The sequence below is a fragment of the Vombatus ursinus genome, unplaced genomic scaffold (genome assembly GCF_900497805.2).
Source record: "Vombatus ursinus unplaced genomic scaffold, bare-nosed wombat genome assembly UNPS02009205.1, whole genome shotgun sequence".
Classification (NCBI taxonomy): domain Eukaryota; kingdom Metazoa; phylum Chordata; class Mammalia; order Diprotodontia; family Vombatidae; genus Vombatus; species Vombatus ursinus.
In genome coordinates this window covers 7433853-7453506 of record NW_020948983.1, presented here as the reverse complement: position 1 = coordinate 7453506, position 19654 = coordinate 7433853, and the positions used below count along the sequence as shown (strand labels likewise).

The 19654-nt window shown below is 40.1% G+C and overlaps 1 non-coding gene across 1 annotated transcript; it reads left to right on the top strand.

Annotated features, from left to right (window-relative positions):
- The first annotated feature begins 15102 nt into the window (after positions 1 to 15102).
- On the top strand, positions 15103 to 15175 carry TRNAC-ACA. The gene has a single exon. It is a non-coding gene; the product is annotated as a tRNA-Cys (tRNA).
- Positions 15176 to 19654: the final 4479 nt, after the last annotated feature.

Sequence of the window (19654 nt, the reverse complement as noted above, 5' to 3'; positions counted from 1 at the left end):
CAGACTACAGGCCATCCACCTACAGTTGGTAGCAAGTAGCGGGTACCAGCCAATGTTCCCCCATTATACCCTGGATGCAGCCTGTGCTCGGTTCCAGTCAACTTCCTCTTTGGGACCCTGCTAGGCAGGGACAGCTCCATGCCCTTGCCAGTAGGAAGCAGTTTCAGAAACCAAGACCTTCGCCCTTACCCCAAAAGAATTTGGGTCCCATTTGTTCGAGGGGGAAATAATGGGGATGGGATCTGAACCCCTAAAAGGAAAAGACTATGTCTTTGGAATCTGAACCCCCAAAAAGAAAATCCCTGGACTTTTCCCAAAGCTCTGGCATTTACCTGAGGCTGTAATCCACTCAACTGGCCTTTCATTGTGGTTATGCCTGATCTCCCGATTCAGTTCTGTTACCTTCCAATTGCCCCTGGCCACTTCCCACCCTTAATCCTAGACTCCATTGTCCCTTGGATACATGGTCCAGGTCCTGGGTGTTCTGTTCACCCCAGCTTACTGGCCACTCCTATCCAGATCCTCCTTAGACCTCTCCTCCAGTCACCCCAGACTACTTGGTCACTCCTGGATCTCTCCCACAGTCTTTCTGTATATAAGGTCCATTTTGTCTCAGATTCTTAAAATTTAGCCAAATGCTCAGATTCTTAAAATCTAGCCACTAGCTCACCAATGCTCAGATTCCTTAGGAGTCTAGCCAATATGGCAGGTCTTTAATAAACCTTGTCTTTGGCTGAAAAAAAAAAGAATCAAAGTTGAAGTCCACCCAAAGGAGAACAGAGAGATGCATGCTAGGTGTGAGTAGAATGCAGTGGCTAGAATATTGGGCCAAATCTGATGAAATTAAATATGGATAAGTGTAAAGTCTAATGCTTGTCTTAAAAACAAACAAACACACTTTCATGTGCATAAGATGAGGGAGGCATAGCTAGAAAACATTTTATCTGAAAAGAATCTGGGGTTCTTAGTGGACCATAAGCTCAGTACAAGTCAATGCAGATATGACACACACAAAAGCTAATGTAATCTTAGACTACATTTAGGGAAGCATATTATCCAGAAAAAGAATGAAATAGTTCCCCTTCTTTGTTCCCTGATCAGTCCACATCTGGAGTAAGTATTACCTTGGGACACTATATTTTAGGAAGGATATTGATTAGCTTGAGCATATCTAAAGAGTTCTTGTCCCTTCTGTGTCATGAATCCCTCTGGCAGTCTGGTGAAGCCCATGGACTCCTCAAAGTGTGTTTTAGTGTAAGAAGTCACAGAGATGGTGAGTGGAGCCACAGGAGAAATGATTCAAATTCCCTTATCAAATGCAAAGGTAATTATTGATTTCATTACTGTTCCCAGGGTAAGAGATGGAAAGTGGGGGAGGAATCTACATATGGCAGCATGAGAGATGGCAAAAAAAAAAATGGCCAGGGTAAAGTGTGGTAAAGTGTGGTCTAGGCTAGACAAACTGACTAGATACAATGGGCTCTCACCTACCAGGACAGTATGGTCCCAGAATGGGAATTCCAAAGCCAATTGGCTTAATTCAGTTTAGAGGGTACAGCAGAGGGTATAGCAGAGGATACAGGTAGATGGCAAGATGGTATCTGAAATGAAGAAGACAAAGGCTATAAGCTAAATGTTAAAAGTCATTGAAAAATGAATGAATGATGAATCAATAGATTGTAAGCTCCTTGAGGGTAGGAACACCCTCTTTTTTGGTTTGTTTGGGTTTTTTTTTTTTGCCTTTGTATCTCAGCCATGTAGCACAGTGCCTAGCTCAGAGTTGCTTAATAAATGCATGTTAATTGATTGATAAATTAATGAACATGCTGACTAATATAATAATTTGATTAATTAGGAGTTACCATATATACCCTATATGTATCACCAATTTTTAAAGAACTAGAATACTTAATACTAAACTACATTAAACACAATCCAGTCTTTCTTTGATGACTCAGACAGCCCTTCAAGATTTGCAGTGCCCCAAGAGAAATCATCTTGAGCACTAATTATCATGTTACCAGCAAAACACAGAACAAGTCAAATACAAAATTCATGTTTGCAGGAAAAAAACGTAAATAACAAAGCTTTATAATGAATCCTTCTTAAATAAAATTTAGTTATAAGGGCCAAAAACACATACAAGTACTTGACTTTTGGGGAAACATCCTAAGAAAATGTTATTTGATATAGGCCCTGAGATTAGGTCCACCCACTTACTTGAGGGATTAGGATAGTTTCATAAGTTAGATATGCCCCTGAATTCTTATTTGTCATTACAGCAATAATACATAGCTTTCACAACATACACCTAAGGGAAGGAAAGGGGTCACAGTGAAGTCAGTGATTCCTGACTCTGAGAAGGGAGGGTTGGTTTAACTATACCAATTGTGGGGATTTAGGAGCAGACCAGCCTGTAAGCACTGGCTCCAAGCTACAAAGCAAGTAAGTAGGGGGTGTAAAGCCATGGAATAAGGACATGGATCCATAGGTGTGGCGGAAGGATTGGCCACCAGGGCCACCAGGCTGATCCCCATGTGATGTAGGTGAAAGAGGTAACTTTTTTATCATAGACTAAATTGGTTGAAAGTTCTGACCTGGAGGATCTGCTAAAGGCTATCAATCAGATCATCAAGGCAAGAAGCGGCCAAACATCCTCCAGTAGCTGTCTCTTGTACAAAGTAGGCCCTTCCTTAATAAATTTGCATTCAATTGATGTCAAAATTGAGATTTCCATTCTGGTTTGTCAACATAGAGTAATATTCAGTGAGTTCAGATATCCCCAAATTCATGGTTGGTAGTTATGGGTGCTTCATAAAATCTCAGGCTTGAAAGGGATCTCATAGGCCTTCTAGACCAAATCTACCTGAATAAGAATACCTTCTACAAAATACCTTGCAAGGGTCAGGTTAGAAAGTTTTTCCTTATGTCAAGCCAGAATCTTCCTCTGTAATTTCGACCAAATGCTCCTAGTTCAAGTCTCTGGGGCCAAGCAGAATAAAACTAGTCCATTTTCCATTAGACACTCCTTCAGGACTTGAAAACAGTTTTCATGTCCCTTCTGAAATTTCTGTTCTCCAGGATAGAGATCTATCACCTAACTATCTCCTTCAGTCATTAGTATGGTACATTGAATATAGCAAATGAGTAGTCAATGTTTTTTAAACTGAACTATAGAACTGATGTCATACTCAACTGTTTTAATGCAGTAAAAGTTTGGGATCCCAAGGACCACTACAAGCAAAGTCCCACAAGACAGGATGCAGAGCCGGCAGAGAGAAAGGTGAAGCAAGACAGCTTTAGTGAGAGGAGGGCAGTCTTGTAGCATGGAAATGGAATGCTGAGTAACAAAGCTGGTGTAAGGTTAAAGGGTTCCTCTCTGGGTCAAGCAGGACCAGCCGTTGAGGGGAGGGATTGTGCAGCCTGGGCCGGGTGTGCAGGTCAGGGACAATGCTGGGATATTTAAAGTCCCTGCCAGAAAGATAAGAGCTCTGGGCCCTTTTACTCCTGCAGGCCTTCCTTTGACCAGGTGACTTACAGGATTTGAGCCTCCCCAGCACTCTGTGTTTAGGGTACATACCATGCGATGCTCAGCTTTGCTCTTCTTCTTGTCACAGATGCTGAGATGGAATGGTCATAGCAAAACTACTACTGGGCCACATGCCTCAAAGAAAGCAAAGACGCATATGGACAAATATATATATATATATATATATATATATATATATATATATATATAAATAAATAGCAGCAGTTTTTGCTGTATCTGAGAACTGGAAATAAAATGGATGTTGAATGGTTATCAAAAGGCTAAAAAATGTTATATATGGATGGAATGGAATATTTTCCTGAAGAAATGATAAATATTACAGATTAAGAGAAACCTATTAAGATTTGTATGAACTGAAGCAGAGTGAAATGAGCATGAATAGGGAAACAGTTTGCACAAAAACCACAGAAATGTAAAGGAGAACAACTTTGAAAAACTTCAGAGATTTAATTAATGCAATAACCAAAATGAAGACTAACAATAAAGGATGCTTCCCATCTCTTGGTACAGAGGCCACGAACTAAAGGGGCAGAATGAGACATACCTTTTCATACATTGCCAATCTAGTGTCTTGTTTTGTTTGCTTTTAATTATTTATTTAAAGAGAGGGCTTGGGTGGGGGTAGGGGAGCATAATTGGTAGATAATGGTTATATAAAAGCAGAAGAAAAGAAAGAAAAGAGTGCCAATGAAACATTAATAATATACACAGAAGAGAACAGAAGGAAGTTTGAAAGGTGATACAGACAAGCAGGGCAGTTTTGTTACTGTCCTGTTTAATTAAACTGTTATTTTTAAAAATTGTATGTAACAGAAGCTCACAGTTTTGTGTACAATTTTCTTTCCTATTCTTCTTTGTATACTGAAATGTTCATGTGTGTTAAGTTCATAGTGAAAAAGAAAAATATATTAAAATGTAGCCAGGTGAGGCACAGGTCAGCTAGTGTGTATGCAGAATGTATGATTGCTTAAACAAAAACAGAAGCAGAAACAGAAACCTCCACCTGCCACTGGCACTGAATATCAAGTGCTAGAGCTTGGCTACCATTTCCCCTTGGTGCTCTAGAGGTAACCCTGAGGAATAAAGGAATGTATTTTTTTAATGCTTTATCTCATGAGCCTTCCCCATGTGTTTCCCCCTCATGATTATCAATTGATATAAATTAGCCAGACTTAATCAGTTTTTAGAAAGGGATATATTACTATGGCAAGATAGTTGGTATAGGTGTATCAATATTTCTTCAAAAAATCTAAATAGTTGGGAGGCGAAGCCAAGATGGCGGAGGGAAAACAGTGACTTGTTTGAGCTCTCTCCCCAAACCCCTCCAAATACCTATAAAAAATGGCTCTAAACAAATTCTAAAGCAGCAGAACCCACAAAAAGACAGAGTGAAACAAATTTGCAGCCCAAGACAGCCTGCATGGTTGATCGGAAAGGTATATCGCGCGGGGCTGGGAGAGGAGCACAGTTCGGCGTGGGCGCGCAGGCCGCAGCAACCCTGGAGCAGGCCTCAGAGGACTGAATCGCAGGCAGCTGTGGTGGTTTCCAGACTTCTCAACCCATGAACTCAAAAGACAACTAGAAAGGTCAGTGGGAAAAGTCTGTGACTGCAGTGAGAGAAGGAGCTAGGTCTCAACCACCCCGGGGGGCCACGGCTATTTCCTGAGCTTCTGGCCCACAGACTGAGGGGGAATCGCATGGCTGATCAGAGGCGGATTGCAGGGATCTCTTTGCCAGTGCTGAGGCAGGAACCTCTTGTTTTGCCCGTGCTTGGATCTGGGTCACAGTTCTGAGGGGCGGTCCTGGGGCAAGGAGGAATGCTGGTGTGGTGAAGCTTCTTGTGGCGGTGGAGAGGAAACACCTCGCCCCTTATCATAGCACCTTGGAAGAACTGACACTTTTCAGGTCCCTAGAAGTATCTCTGAAAACAGCTGTACAACCCCTTGAAGCTTGGGACAGTACATTCTCCACATTGGAAACAGACTTTTACCTTAACAAAGAGTTTAAAACTCAAGTAATTGGCCGGGATCATGAGTAAGCAGCGCAAAAAGAATCAGACTATATTGTCTTACTTTGGTGTCAAAGAAGATCAAAACATACAACCAGAAAAAGACAACGAAGCCAAAGCTCCTACATCCAAAGCCTCCAAGAATAATATGAATCAGTCCTAGGCCTTGGAAGAGCTCAAAAGGGATTTGAGAAGCAAGTAAGAGAAGTAGAGGAAAAACTGAGAGTTTTGCAAGAAAATCATGAAAAACAAGTCAACAGCTTGCTAAAGGAGACCCAAAAAAATACTGAAGAAAATAACACCTTAAAAAATAGCCTAACCCAAATGGCAAAGGAGGTCCAAAAAGCCAATGAGGAGAAGAATGCCCTAAAAAACAAAATTGGCCAAATGGAAAAGGAAGTTAAAAAGATTACTGAGGAAAATATTTCCTTAAAAATTAGAATAGAGCAATTGGAAGCTAGTGACTTTATGAGAAATCAAGACACTGTAAAACAAATCCAAAAGAATGAAAAAATAGAAAACACTGTGAAATATCTCATTGGAAAAACAATTGACCTGGAAAATACATCCAGGAGAGAGAATTTAAAAATTATTGGACTATCTGAAAGCCATGATCAAAAAAAGAACCTAGACATTATCTTTCAAGAAATGATCAAGGAAAACTGCCCTGATATTTTAGAACCAGAGGGCAAAATAGAAATTGAAAGAATCCACCAATCACTTCCTGAAAGAGATCCCCAAAAGAAAACACCTAGGAATATTGTAGACAAATTCCAGAGTTCCCAGGTCAAGGAGAAAATATTACAAGCAGCCAGAAAGAAACAATTCAAGTATTGTGAAAACATAATCAGGATAACACAATCAGGATAACACAAGATGCTTCTACATTAAGGGACCTCAGGGCATGGAATATAATATTCCGGAGGGCAAAGGAGATAGGATTACAACCAAGAATCACCTACCCAGCAAAACTGAGTATAATTCTTCAGGGGAAAAAATGGTCATTCAGTGAAATAGAGGACTTTCAAGCATTCTTGATGAAAAGACCAGAGCTGAATAGAAAATTTGATTTTCAAATACAAGACTCAAGTGGAACATGAAGAGGTAAACAGGAAAGAGAAATCATAAGAGACTTATTATGGTTGAAGTGTTTACATTCCTACATGGAAAGATGATATTTGTAACTCATGAGACCATTGTCAGTATTAGGGTAGTTGGAGGGAAAAAATTATATGTGTGTATATATATAGCTATATAGATATAGATATATATAGATAGATAGGTAGATAGATAGAGGGCACAGGGTGAGTTGAAGATAAAGAGGTCATATCTGGAGAATAAAATTAAGGGGTGAGAGAGGATTATACTAGGAGAAGGAGAAAGGGAGAGGTAAAATGGGGTAAATTATCTCACAAAAAAAAAACAGAAAAGAAAAGGCTCTTACAGTGGAGGGGAAACAGGGGAAGGTGAGAAGGAATGAGTGAATCTTATTCTCATAGAATTTGACTTAAGGAGAGAATAACATACACACTCAAATCTGTCTTACCCTACAGGAAAATGGGGGGGGGGGACAAGAGAGTAGGGGGATGATAGAGAGGAGGGCAGATTGGGAAAGGGGGTAATCAGAAGCAAGTACTTCTGAGGAGTGTCAGAGTCAAAAGAAAGAATAGAATAAATGGGGGGTGGGATAGGATTAAGGTACATAGAGTTAGTTTTTCACAGTGTGTCTACTATGGAAGTGTTTTGCATAACCACACATATATAACCTATATTTAGTTGCTTGCCTTATCAATGAGGGTTGGTGGGGAGGGAGGAAGGGAGAAAATTTGGAACCCAAAGTTTTAAAAACACATGTTAAAAAAATGTTTTCATATGCAACTGGGAAATAAGAAATACAGGAAATGGGGTACAGAAATCCATCCTGCCCTACAGGAAAATTGAAGGGGAAGGGGATAAGAGAAGTGGGGGGAGAGATAGAAGGGAAGGCAGACTAGGAGAAGGGGTATTCAGAATGCATGCCATCTTGGGGTAGGGGGAGGTGCAAAATGGGGTAAAAATTTGGAACTCAAAATCTTGTGGAAGTAAATGTTGAAAACAAAAATAAATTTAAAAAAATTATCAAAAAATCTGTTACACATTCCCACCAGTATATAGTGTTCAGGACAAAGTGGGCTCAAGTTTAGAGAAAACATGTGGCAAAAAGGGCAACTCTCAGCTCCTAGAAGTCCTTTTGCTAGAGTTCTCAAGATATTGCCCTTGGGTAGGATGTAGCTTTTCTGCTAGGCTCTTTGTAAAGCCTTGAATTTGCTTCCCCCATCCCACCCAATATGTCCTTGGTTCTCAATTTAGACATGTATGGCAACTCTTCTGGGGACACAGCAAGTCCAAAATCCTTCAGACCCTACAAAGTCCATGATATCCTCCTCTGAACAAGGAGTGGCAGAAGCCAAAGCTGAGGCTGAGGTGCTCTCCTCTCCCTCATCCTCCAACATGGTTCCTTCTCAGGAACTTGTCTGGAACTGCACTGCCATTCATTCAAATCTCTGATTACAACTAGCTCCCTGGTTTTATACAGGCCTCACAGGGCAATGCCAAGTCCCTTTGACCAATCTAAATAACTGTCCTGTAATACCTAGGGATGCGATTAAGTTTTGTTCAGATCTAGTAAAAAATTGACATATGTTCTGACCTGAGACATTTCAGAGTATAACATCTTATAATTAACTTTAGATGGGGGTGGGGTGATTTGTTTAAATCAACTCTCCTCCCCTTTATCCAACCTTGTTAATAAAGTATCTACATCAAGATTAAAGGGACCCAAACAATCTGAACAAATAGTTCTTAAAAGAATAATTACAAATAATTAACTACTCTATGAAAGATTACTCTAAATCCCTAGTAATAAGAAAATTTATAATAAAAACAGCTTAAGTTTAACCTCAGTCCCAGTAAAATTGGCAATATGGCAACAGATGGGAATCATTAACATTAAAGTATGTTAAAGTATGGAAAGATGTCCATAGTGATGTACTGTTGGTAGAATTGTGAATTAGTACACCTGTTCTGAAAAATAATTCATAATTATGTTAAGAAAATGTCTAAGATATCTTCTAGAACCTTTGATCCAGAGATCTTACTGATAGGTTCATACTGTAAGAGATCAGTCAGAAAAAAAAACGCCCCATATATGCCAAACTATTGATAGCAACACCTTTTGTAGTAGCAAAGAACTAGAAGCAAAGCAGATGCCCATCAATTGCAGAAATGGTTAAATTATGGTACATGAATGTTATGAAATATTTTTGTGCTATAAGAAATGGTGAGGGGCAGCTAGGTGATGCAGTAGATAGAGCCCTGGCCCTGGAGTCAGGAGGACCTGAGTTCAAATCCAGCCTCAGACACATAACACTCACTAGCTATGTGACTCTGGGCAAGTCACTTAACCCCAATTACCTCACCAAAAAACAAACAAACAAACAAAAATTGTTAATAAGAAGACCACAGAGAAATATAAGAAGGAATATAAACTGATTCAAAGAAAGTAAATAGAACCAGGAAAACTGAACACACTGGCTACAATGATGTAAACAGAAAGAGCAAAAGACAAAAACAGAAGGAAAAGCTATATAATGATGATGACTAAATTTGATTCCAAAGAAAAGATAATATATACCACCCACCCTTTACAGAGCTGGGAGACTATGCATATGGAACACTCAGTTGATAATGTTGGTTAGTTTTGGTGTGCCATGACCTTTCTTTCTATTTCTTTGTTACGAGGGATTCTTCTTTGGGAAAAGGAATGAATGGAGACTACAAATGGAAATGAAGACGATGTAAAAACAAAATATATCAATAACAATGTTTCAAAATCAGAGTAAAGGATATCTGAATGTAGACCTGTGGGTTTCTTTTTAAGTAAAGTGCATGAATTTCACTGCAAAGTCATTATGACATCTATTTTGGTTACTTACAGGGAACTTTTTTTTAAGACTGGGTGTCCCTATCTCACCCAGGCTGGAAGGGCAAGGGTTACTCCCAAGCCCTATACACCACTGATAGGAACCATAGCTTTGACTTGCTCCATTTCTGACCTGGGCCAGTTTGCCAAACTTGCTTAGGCCACCTGCTGACACCCCAACCCCTCTTGGGGGCTCACCATATTGACTTACTGTGGATACCTGATCAGCTCACAACTCCTCCCTATCTCAAGAAATCTGCCAGTCTCAGCCTCAGCCTCCCTAGCAAGGATTACAGGCGTTTGCCACCACAACTGACCCTGAGAGATCATTTTTGCTTGTTTTCTGATTTTCCACTTTAATTCAGATAGTTGAACTTGCCAGCACAAGTAATCTCTGAATAAACATCTTGTTACTGTAGAAGAAACAATTAGAGAAAAATTAGCTGCTAAAAGCTGTGTGATCATGATTATAAGAGTAAAAGGAGTTTGGAGAAAGGATAGAGACTTATGGACTGGCACAGTGGCAGAGGTAGAAGTGGGGTTAATTTTGAAAGATGAGGATTTAGATTGTAGAAGGGAAGAGGGAGGGCATGGCAGGTAGGGAAACTGAAAGCAAGAATGAGCATGGTGTGACCCAGGCCTTTGCATAGTGCCTGGAATATAGTAGGCACTTAATAAATGCTTGATTGGTTGGTTGGTTGATTGGGATAGTAATAGTAATAATAATAATAATTGCTATCAACATAATGTAACATTGATTATTATTGGGATAAACATCCATATGGCACTTTAAGGTTTGCAAAGCACTTTACATATATCATTTGAGTAACAACAAGGAAAATAGAATTAGGATCATTGGATTTTGATTTCTCCCTGAAAGTATTTCTGACCCCACTTCCGGTAACTCTGATTTCATTAATGTGTATTTGCATTTCTAGGCAGCTTCTGGCCCAAGAGAACAGAAATAATGGCCAACATATTGTTATGTACTGGGCAGTTAATCTTAAATGTTTCAGTTATCCATTAAATGGTAAACTTCACTTTCAGGAAGAGGAAATCTTATGGTAATTCCCCACTATAAATACCTTTCTTTGTTTTACTCTTCTTTGCCAAGATTGCCCGAGACTAAGCATTTTTCAGATGGGAATCTCCAAGCAACTCATTTCCTGATTCAGTGTTGATGAAGAAACCCTGATATCCTGGATGCTGACCTTGACTTGTAGGAGCAAAAGGAAGAAAACAAGACCTGTTCTTCCCTAGGACGGGCTATGTCCCCCAGTCCCTACAATGGGAAAGTAGATGCCATATCTAATATGATGTTTGGTACACAATCAAAAAGAAAGCTCAAATTCAAATACCTCAGGGAAAATAAACCTAAGGTTTAAATGGCTGATGGCAGAGCCTTTGCTGAAGATGGAGGGAAAAGAGAAGTCTGGAGGGGAAAGGGCTAGAGGCAATCCACTTCACAATGTTGACTCTAGACTTAATACTCTGCCTCCAATTCCCCAAAGCCTTACTTTGGGAACATTTAAGAAAGCATGCTAACTCAACTTGGAAAAATATGATATTTGGGTTTGCCTGAACTTTGATTTTCAGCCACATATTCAGCATTTGGGAATGAAAAGGCCCTAGTTGGAAGTCTTCCACCACCTAGCATAGGGTCTGGCAAATAGTAAGTATTTAATAAATACTTGCAGAATTTAATTGAATTTCTTCCTAATTGTTCCCTATCCCCTTCTATTTAACTTTCAGTTTAAGGTGTCTCATAACTATTATTGGACCTCTTTAGTCCTAAAGCTCTAACTTTCTTTCCATTTACTGAACCTGTGGGTATAGATATCCAGGCCAAACCACCAAAGCTACTTTTTAGGTTCTGAAGTATCCAGATTTGATCTCCAAACTGACACTGCCCCAACACACCAAATAATTGCTAAATCCTTGAATTAGTTTTGTCTGAGTAGACCTGTTGTTAGAGCAATAGCTTCTCTGGATTAGAGTCAGCGATAGAGTATGTTATTGCCTATTCATCTATGATTCTAGGTCTCTGATGAAGGTCCAGTACTAGCTGTCTCAACCTATAAAAAAAGCATTAAATGTGCACTTATTATGTGCAAAGCAAGGGGAGGTCACTAAACCAAATGTCTCCTTGCCTTATTTCCCAAACTTGACTGCTATCAAAGGTCTGCTAAACATGCCATCACTCTGACTGAATAGAAGCCAAGAGTTTATAGAAGAGATTTTCATCAAGAAGTTCACCTTTATCAATTTGCTTAACTAAGATTTATTGCACACCCACTATGCCAAATATACATGCTAGATGAGGGAGAAGATCAAAAGATAGGTAAGTTACAGTCTCTGACCTCAGTGAGGTCTACAAAGACATAAGATGTTCCCTGATAAATATACTTCAAGTTAAAATATGAGTAGGGCACAAGAAGACTATAAAGTGTTATGAGATCAGCTGAGGGAAGTATCACTTCAGATCAGAGAAGCCTGTTTCGTTTTTCATCTTTGAATTCTCAAAGGGCCCCTGCACAGAGTAGGTGCTTAATAAGTATTTGCTGGATTGAATTGAAGTGGCATTTGTGGACCTCAAAGGATACACAATATATTAACATCTCAAACAAGCCAGGCAATATGGATCTCGATCCCACTACCGCCAAAATATTGGCAAATCTTCCATCAAGCACATGGAGAGGAAAGAAAGAATGTGGTTAACTGATTACCCATAACAAGCAAGATGCTACTGGCCCAAAACAGCCTGGATGCCTTTTTTAATTAATATCTGACACAAACAAAGTGGGTGCAATATCACAAAGTCCTGCCAAGATTCCTCACTGCTTGCATAAGCTATACTTGAGCTGAGATTTGGATTTATTAGACAACACAATGGACATTTTTAATGCAATATTTATTTGCTGAGTTATATAAACACACCACAAGACTAAGTGTCACAGTCAACTTGAAGAAGATACTTCCCTTTAAATAGCCTTGTGTTGGCTGTTGAGCATTTGCATAACATTCATCATCGTCAAAGCGTTTCATAACCCTCTTCCACTCCAGAGCCCTCTTCTCCATTATCTGTGTGGGCAAACAACTAGTCCAGATTATCCAAGCTGCCATATTGGAACTGGAGCATTTAAATTAAATTCTCTATATTGTGGGGATTGAAGGGACCCGAAAGGGTAAAGTAAATCAAAGCACAACCTTTGCTAGTGGTCAGGCTTTGAATTTCAAGAAGCAAAGATAATGACTCACACTCACCTAAGCTAGTTGTTTAGTTGTTTTTCAGTCATGTCTGACTCTTCATGACATCTTTCTTGGCAAGGATACTAGAGTGGTTTGCCATTTCCTTCTCTAGCTCATTTTACAGATGAGGAAACTGAAGCAAATAGGGGTAAGTGATTTGCCTGGGGGTCACACAGCTAGTAAGTGTCCAAGGTCAGATTTGAACTCAGGAAGATTAGTTTTCCTGACTCTAGGCCTGGCACTCTGTCCACTGTTCCACCTAGGCACCCTTATCCAAGCTAACTACTGGATTTATCAATAGTAGACAAACTAACTTAGTGTGCATGCTCACTCATGTAAGAAAGGTCCAAGGCACGTGTGCCCAGCACCACTGCTATTTGCTGGATCCTCCATCACTGCTGCCTCAGGAAAATGATGATGAAAAGCCAATAAAGTCAGATCTATCTAGATATGATCAGAGCTTTCTTCTGAGGAAAACAAAAGGGTGTTGGAGCCTCTTATAAATGCTTGAGTCTTGGATAAATTAAGTAAGAGTAAGCACAGGGGTCTGTGGAATTCTCCTGAAGGTGGGTGCTGTACTCATGGAGATCCGCTAGTCACTCTAGATGGCTCTATCTGCTTGTTCCTCTTCTTACTAAAACATAAAGCCTGGTCCAACCACCAAGCAGGCTTCTATAATTTAATACCAAGAAAAACAGCTTCCTTGTTCAGTTTACTTTGCTCTGCTGCCTCAATACACTAAATAGTTGTTTAATCCTCTGTTCTGAGAATTGTATCTTCTCTGATCCAGAGACAGCATTGGACTGTAGTATGACCTAGCTCCCTAGGACCTCTATATTCCCAATTAAAGTGTGAATCCAATGCTAACCTTCTATAAATTGCCTTAAGTTATACACCTCCAAGGAAGGATGAATCCAGCAATACCAATTGAAATAACATGAAACTCCATAGAATTCCAGGCATCGTTTTCCTCATTAGCAAAATGGGGAGAATAATATTATATTGCCTACCTGCAGAGGAGGCATAGTACAGCGGATAGAGAGCTGACCTTAGAACCAGGAAGATGTGTCTCTGACATGTCCTGGCTGTGTTACCCTGGGCAAGTCCTTTAACCTCTCTGTATTTCCAGATAACTCTGTAATAGGTGCTGATCTGCTTTGAAAGAGGAAGCTTCTTGACAAGGAGTTTCTTATGCTAATGAAATCTTATGTCTAGACCAAATAAAAGCATTTTATAAATGGTAATGGTGACCAAATCATTCTTCTGTTCCCTTATGGTCCCTTCTAGTTTTAGGACCTATGAGTATATGATTCTATGGGCTAAGAGTGAGGAGTAAGAGGTAGGGAAGATAAATAAGAGAAGGGTAAGGGAACCAGCAGTAAGTGTCTCTTACGTCCCAGGCACTATGCAAAGTTCTTTACAAATATTATTTAATTTTATCCTCCAGATAACCCTGGAAGGTCGGTGCTACTATTATCTCTACTTTATAGTTGAGGAAACTGAGGCAGACATGGTTAAGAAACTTAAGAAGGTGTCTGAGGCCAGATTTGAACTCAAGTCTTTTTGATTCCAGTCTTATGGTTTTATCCAGTGCACCACTAGATGAGAGTTTAGTGGAGCCTGGAAAGATAAATAAGATCTGGCTAGGAAGGAGGAAGAGAAGGAAGTTGAAGGTGTTTTAGGTAAGTAAAGGGAGCAACACAAATGAAGGTATACATGAACACAGAGTATTAGCAACCAGAAGAAGTTCAGGCTTGAACCAAAGCAAGTAGCACATGTTGGGGCCAGATAATGGAGGTACGATGAAATGACCCTTCACTTCTTGTAGGGTATATTACAACTACTGTATGGGTGGTATTGCAATCTTATGAACATATGAGCTAACTTGAGCTATGACTACTTGCACACAAAGAAGGAGGTGGGCCAACAGCAGGGCTGGACAAGGACTGATTAATTAGATTAAACACAATGTATGTTTAGTCTCATAAAACCTTGTTCTTGGGGGTAGAGTAGAAGAGGTGTCATATTTGAAAAGAAAAAGCAATAAATGGGTTAGACATGACAGAACATTGGGGCATCTCCTGGGGCTGCTTCCCCAGGCACTTAGGGATTACAGAATAGTAAAAAAAAAAAAAAAAAGATGGAGCCAAGATAGAGCTGTGAAAGAAGGTCTCTTTCCTGCTTGGGGTCATGTCATTACCTAGGGCCATAGAGAAGGTCTGTGGAATCACTAACTACTCTTGAGTTCTCAAGTATCTGTGAATTAATTTTTCCTACCAGGTGCTATGAGAAGAAATATTGGAGATCATTTTGTAAAGTCCTTGATTCAGTCTAGGGCCAGTAGCGCAATGGAGAACGCGTCTGACTACAGATCAGAAGATTCCAGGTTCAACTCCTGGCTGGCTCGGCTCTTGAAGTGTTTGGGGCAGCTAGGTGGTACAGCGGATAGAGCACCGGCCCTGAAGTCAGGAGGGACCTGAGTTCAAATCCGGCCTCAGACCCAACATTTGATACTTACTAGCTGTGTGACCCTGGGCAAGTCACTTAACCCCAATTGCCTAAAAAAAAAAAAGTCCTTGATTCATTTGACACTGCCTCACATCATGGTGGGCACAATAATTCCAACGCATTTGATTCTGTAGTTGCCCCATGGCACTCCACTTTTGCCAATTATAATTGATAATATCTTCTATCTTGCCAAATTCTGAGGTCACCAACATCTGAAGGTGATTTCCAGCATCTGCTTTGCTTCCTTTTTTCTGCATTATATCTCTTCTCCTTTTTGAATGCTAGTATTTGATTAACTTAGTCACCTAATAACTCCCTATTTTTCCAGGTTATTCAGGAGAACAATGGAAAGGGCCAGGCAGTAAGGACACTTGGTTTCCGTAATTCCATCTAGTGCCTCTTGTTCACATAGTCACATTTTCTAAAGGTTGTCCTTCTTCATCAGAAGCTGCTTGAGTGAGGCCTTTGTTGCACTGCCTAAATTTCCTGAACCTCATTTTGATTGTTAACAATGAGCTCAGCATCTCATTAGGTTTCTCATTAAGTTCCTGACTCTCCTTATTTCTCCATGCTCCTACCTGCTGGTTACCTGTATTTCTTTCTTTTCCTAAGTTTCCTATTTTTTGCTCTTTTCCCTTTTCTCTTTTAAGAAAACAATATTGGTTTTTGTATTATCCTCTCACAGATTTCCTAGAGGCCTTTCTTCTACTACTATTCAAAGCAGTGAATAAATTTTGAATTTAAGATCTGCATATTACAGAAATAGCATCCCTACTGATCCAAGTGATTTCAAAGGGAGTTGTCTTTCTTTTTAACCCATCCTATCCCCTACTTCAAACAGTCCTGATAAGTTATCTCCATTCAGTGGTTCTGTTGAAGCATTTCTTCCAATGTGGACAGAGCCTAATAATTGATGTCTTTTGTATTTTCAAACAATCAACTCCTACATCATATCTAAACCCACAGAATTTTAGATATAAAGGTGCCCTTAAAGATACTCCAGACCAGGGGCTTTTAAGCTGGGATCTCTGAACTTTTTACGCAGCGGCACAGTGGCTAGAGTGCTGTGCCTGGAGTCAGGAGGACCTGAATTTCAGCCTCAGACACTTATTAGCTGTGTGACTCTGGGCAAATCACTTAACCCTGTTTGCCTTAGTTTCTCAGGTGTAAAATGAGCTGGAGAAGGAAATGGCAAACCGCTCCGGTATCTTTGCTAAGAAAACACCAAATGGGCTCACAGAGAGTCAGACACGACTGAAATGACTCAACAACAACAACAAATGAACTCCTTTTAAAAATATCTTGAGGGGCAGAAGGGACTAAGCATTTATAGAATGCCTGCTATGTTCCAGGCACTGTGCTGAGCACTTTTACAAATATTATCTCATTTGATACTCACAACAATCCTGCAAGATAGGGGTTATTATTCCCATTTTATAGATGAGGAAACTGAGGCAAATAGTGTTAAGTGACTTGCCCAAGATCACACAGCTAGTAAGTGTTTAACACTGGATTTCAACTCAGGTCTTCCTGACTCCAGACCTGGTGTTCTATCCACTGGGCCACCTAGCCAGCTCGATAATTATGTGGTTTCCTTTATAATTCTATATATTTAATTTTATGCATTTAAACACATTATTCTGAGAAGAGGTGCATAAGCTTCACCAGTCTGCCAAAAGAATCCATGATGCACAAAAAAAAAAAAAGATTAAAAACCCCTTCTCTAGTTCAACCTCTTCATTTTACAGATGAGGAAGCTGAGATCCAAAGAGGTCACATATCAAATCAACTCAGGGTCGTAGGAGTTGCTGGCCTGTTCAGTTGCGTCCAACTTTTTGCAACCCCATTTGAGATTTTCTTGGCAAAGATACTGGAGTAGTTTACCCTTTCCTTCTCCAACTCATTTTACAGATGAGGAAACTGAAGCAAACAGGGTTCAGTGACTTGCCCTGGGTCACACATCTACTAAGTGTCTGAGACCAGCTTTGAACTCAGGTTTTCCTGACTCCAGACCCAGTACTCTATCCACTGTGCAATCTAGCTACTGTGAAACCACTTTCAAAGGAGACCATTTTGAGATACTAGCTCCCCATTGCTATAGAAAGGGCTCAATTTTTCTCAGCTTCACTGATCACCTGCTGATACTTGAAGTCAATAAAATCATGACCCCTTAAACACCCACAGATACAACTATTAATCTGCACCTATAATTGGTCAACTTACCACCCAACTTGGAACAATTGGACGGCAGAAAGTATTATTAATTATAGCACTTTGTGTTGCAAGTCTTTCCGACACAAGTTTGGTACTCTCGAGCGTACTTGGGGGTATGCCACAAATTAGGGGAAATGTGGCCTCCTCATCTTTCGCTTAAAACTAAGTCCCAGATAATTGAGATGAATTACTCAAAGTCACACAGATAGTAAATAATAGAGTTGTGATTCGAATCCAGGTCACTTGACTCTACTACACCACATAGGGGTATGCAGGTAAACGTTTAATAACTGGTTCTCCAAGGGGAGGGGGGAAATGTATGAAGGACACACTTTTAAATTTCATCTGCATTATTAATATTTTCTCTTTTACTTCCCTAAGTTTAGACAATTGATAAAACAAGAAACCAAACCCTGCTCTGTAGAGTTTGCCAATTTCAGAGGCATGGATGCTCATGTTGAAAATGTAACAATCGCTCTGATGAGCTGGTTCAATCTGGCTCCAGCATTCCCCTGATCTCTTCTATCCTTATTATGAAGCTATTACCGTTCTGTATCACACTGGCTTACATGCCAGCCCTGGCTCTACCACTAACTATTATGGCAAGTCATTTTCCTGCTCTGGGCTTGAGGGTTATCATTTGTAAAATGAGGAACTTTGACTGGATACTCATGAATCATAGCATTCCAGGGTCAGAAGTAACCTGATCACCCATCTAGTCCAACCTAAACTGAAAAAGAATACGCCGTCCCTGACAAGTATCATCTAACCTTTGCCTGAATTCTTCAAGTACGGCTAAGTTCGCTGCCTCCTGAGGCAGCTCATGCCACTTCTCACTAATTCCAGTTGTTGGGACATTTTTCTTTATATAAATATGCTTAAATTCTTACTCCTAGATCTGACCCCCGATGACAAAGAGAACAAGTTCAAGCTCTCCTTCATGTGGCAGCCCTTCAAATGCTTGAATGGTGCTATCATGTTCCCCATAAGCCTGTTTTTCAGGCAAAACAGCTTGTGTTCTTTGAACCTTTCCTCCTCCAAGCCCTTCGTCACCCTGGCGGCCCTCTTCCAGATGATGTCCTCCTCAATGCACGTCCTAAAATGTGACACCCAGAACTGGACCCTATGCTCCAGATGTGGCCCTAGAGGGGCAGAGCATACTGGGAATAGCATCTCTTTATTCCTGGAAGGCCTGCCTCCTAAGGTCACCTAAGATTATTTTTTTAAAAAGTGTCATATCTTTTGGCTCCCATGTCACACTGTTGACTTATATTGAGCTTGTAGTCCACTAAATCCCTACCAGGGATTAGTTTGGTCCTTTGACTGAATCCCAACTTCACAGAACAAATGCCCAAAGGATTTGTTCTGCAAAACTTGGACCCGGTGAAAAGGCCACACCCAAGGACCTAGAAGGCCACAGGTTCCCTACGACTGCGCCCAGACCTTTTTTGAGGGACCTACAAGTTCCCTTCCAGATCTAATATTCTTTTGTTCTAGCTAACTTCTTATACCAATTTTAAGCCCCAAATGGGTGCCCAACAAAATGAAGTCTTTTCAGAAGCAATCAAAATTTGAGTAACTCTAAAGAATGAATGTGATCCTAAGAATAATGGTGAGCCTGATGAATAAAAGCCAGAAGTAGAAAACAATCTTTAAGAATTAGTAGGTAGACACAGATCTGCCTTTAAGCTGAGAGAGCAAACAATAAAGAATATTCTATTATCAGCTGGGCAAGAATCAACTCCCCACATGTTTGATGCCCTCTAGTGCCCTTAAGGACAAACTTCAGTTACCAGCTTCTTCTCTTCTCTAACCTAATCCCTAACTATAATCATAAAATCATGGAGTAGATCAGGTGCCTAAAAGTTCATCTGGTTTAGTCCCGCATTTTACAGGTGAGGAAAGTGAGGCTCAGACAAGTACAGCAACTTGTCCAAGGTTCTCTGACTAATAGGTATCATAGTTAGAACTTGAGATTGGGTCTTGATTCCCAGTCTATGGCTTTTTCTAATATCTCCTAAGAAAAGAGAAAAATTGGGTGGCACATAGCATGATTAAACCAATACATTCACCCCAGTATATAGGCCTTAAATTTTTTTCCTACTGGCAGCATAAGAGATTCTCTTAAAATAATGCTAAAGTCATCCAGATGGTAAATTCATAT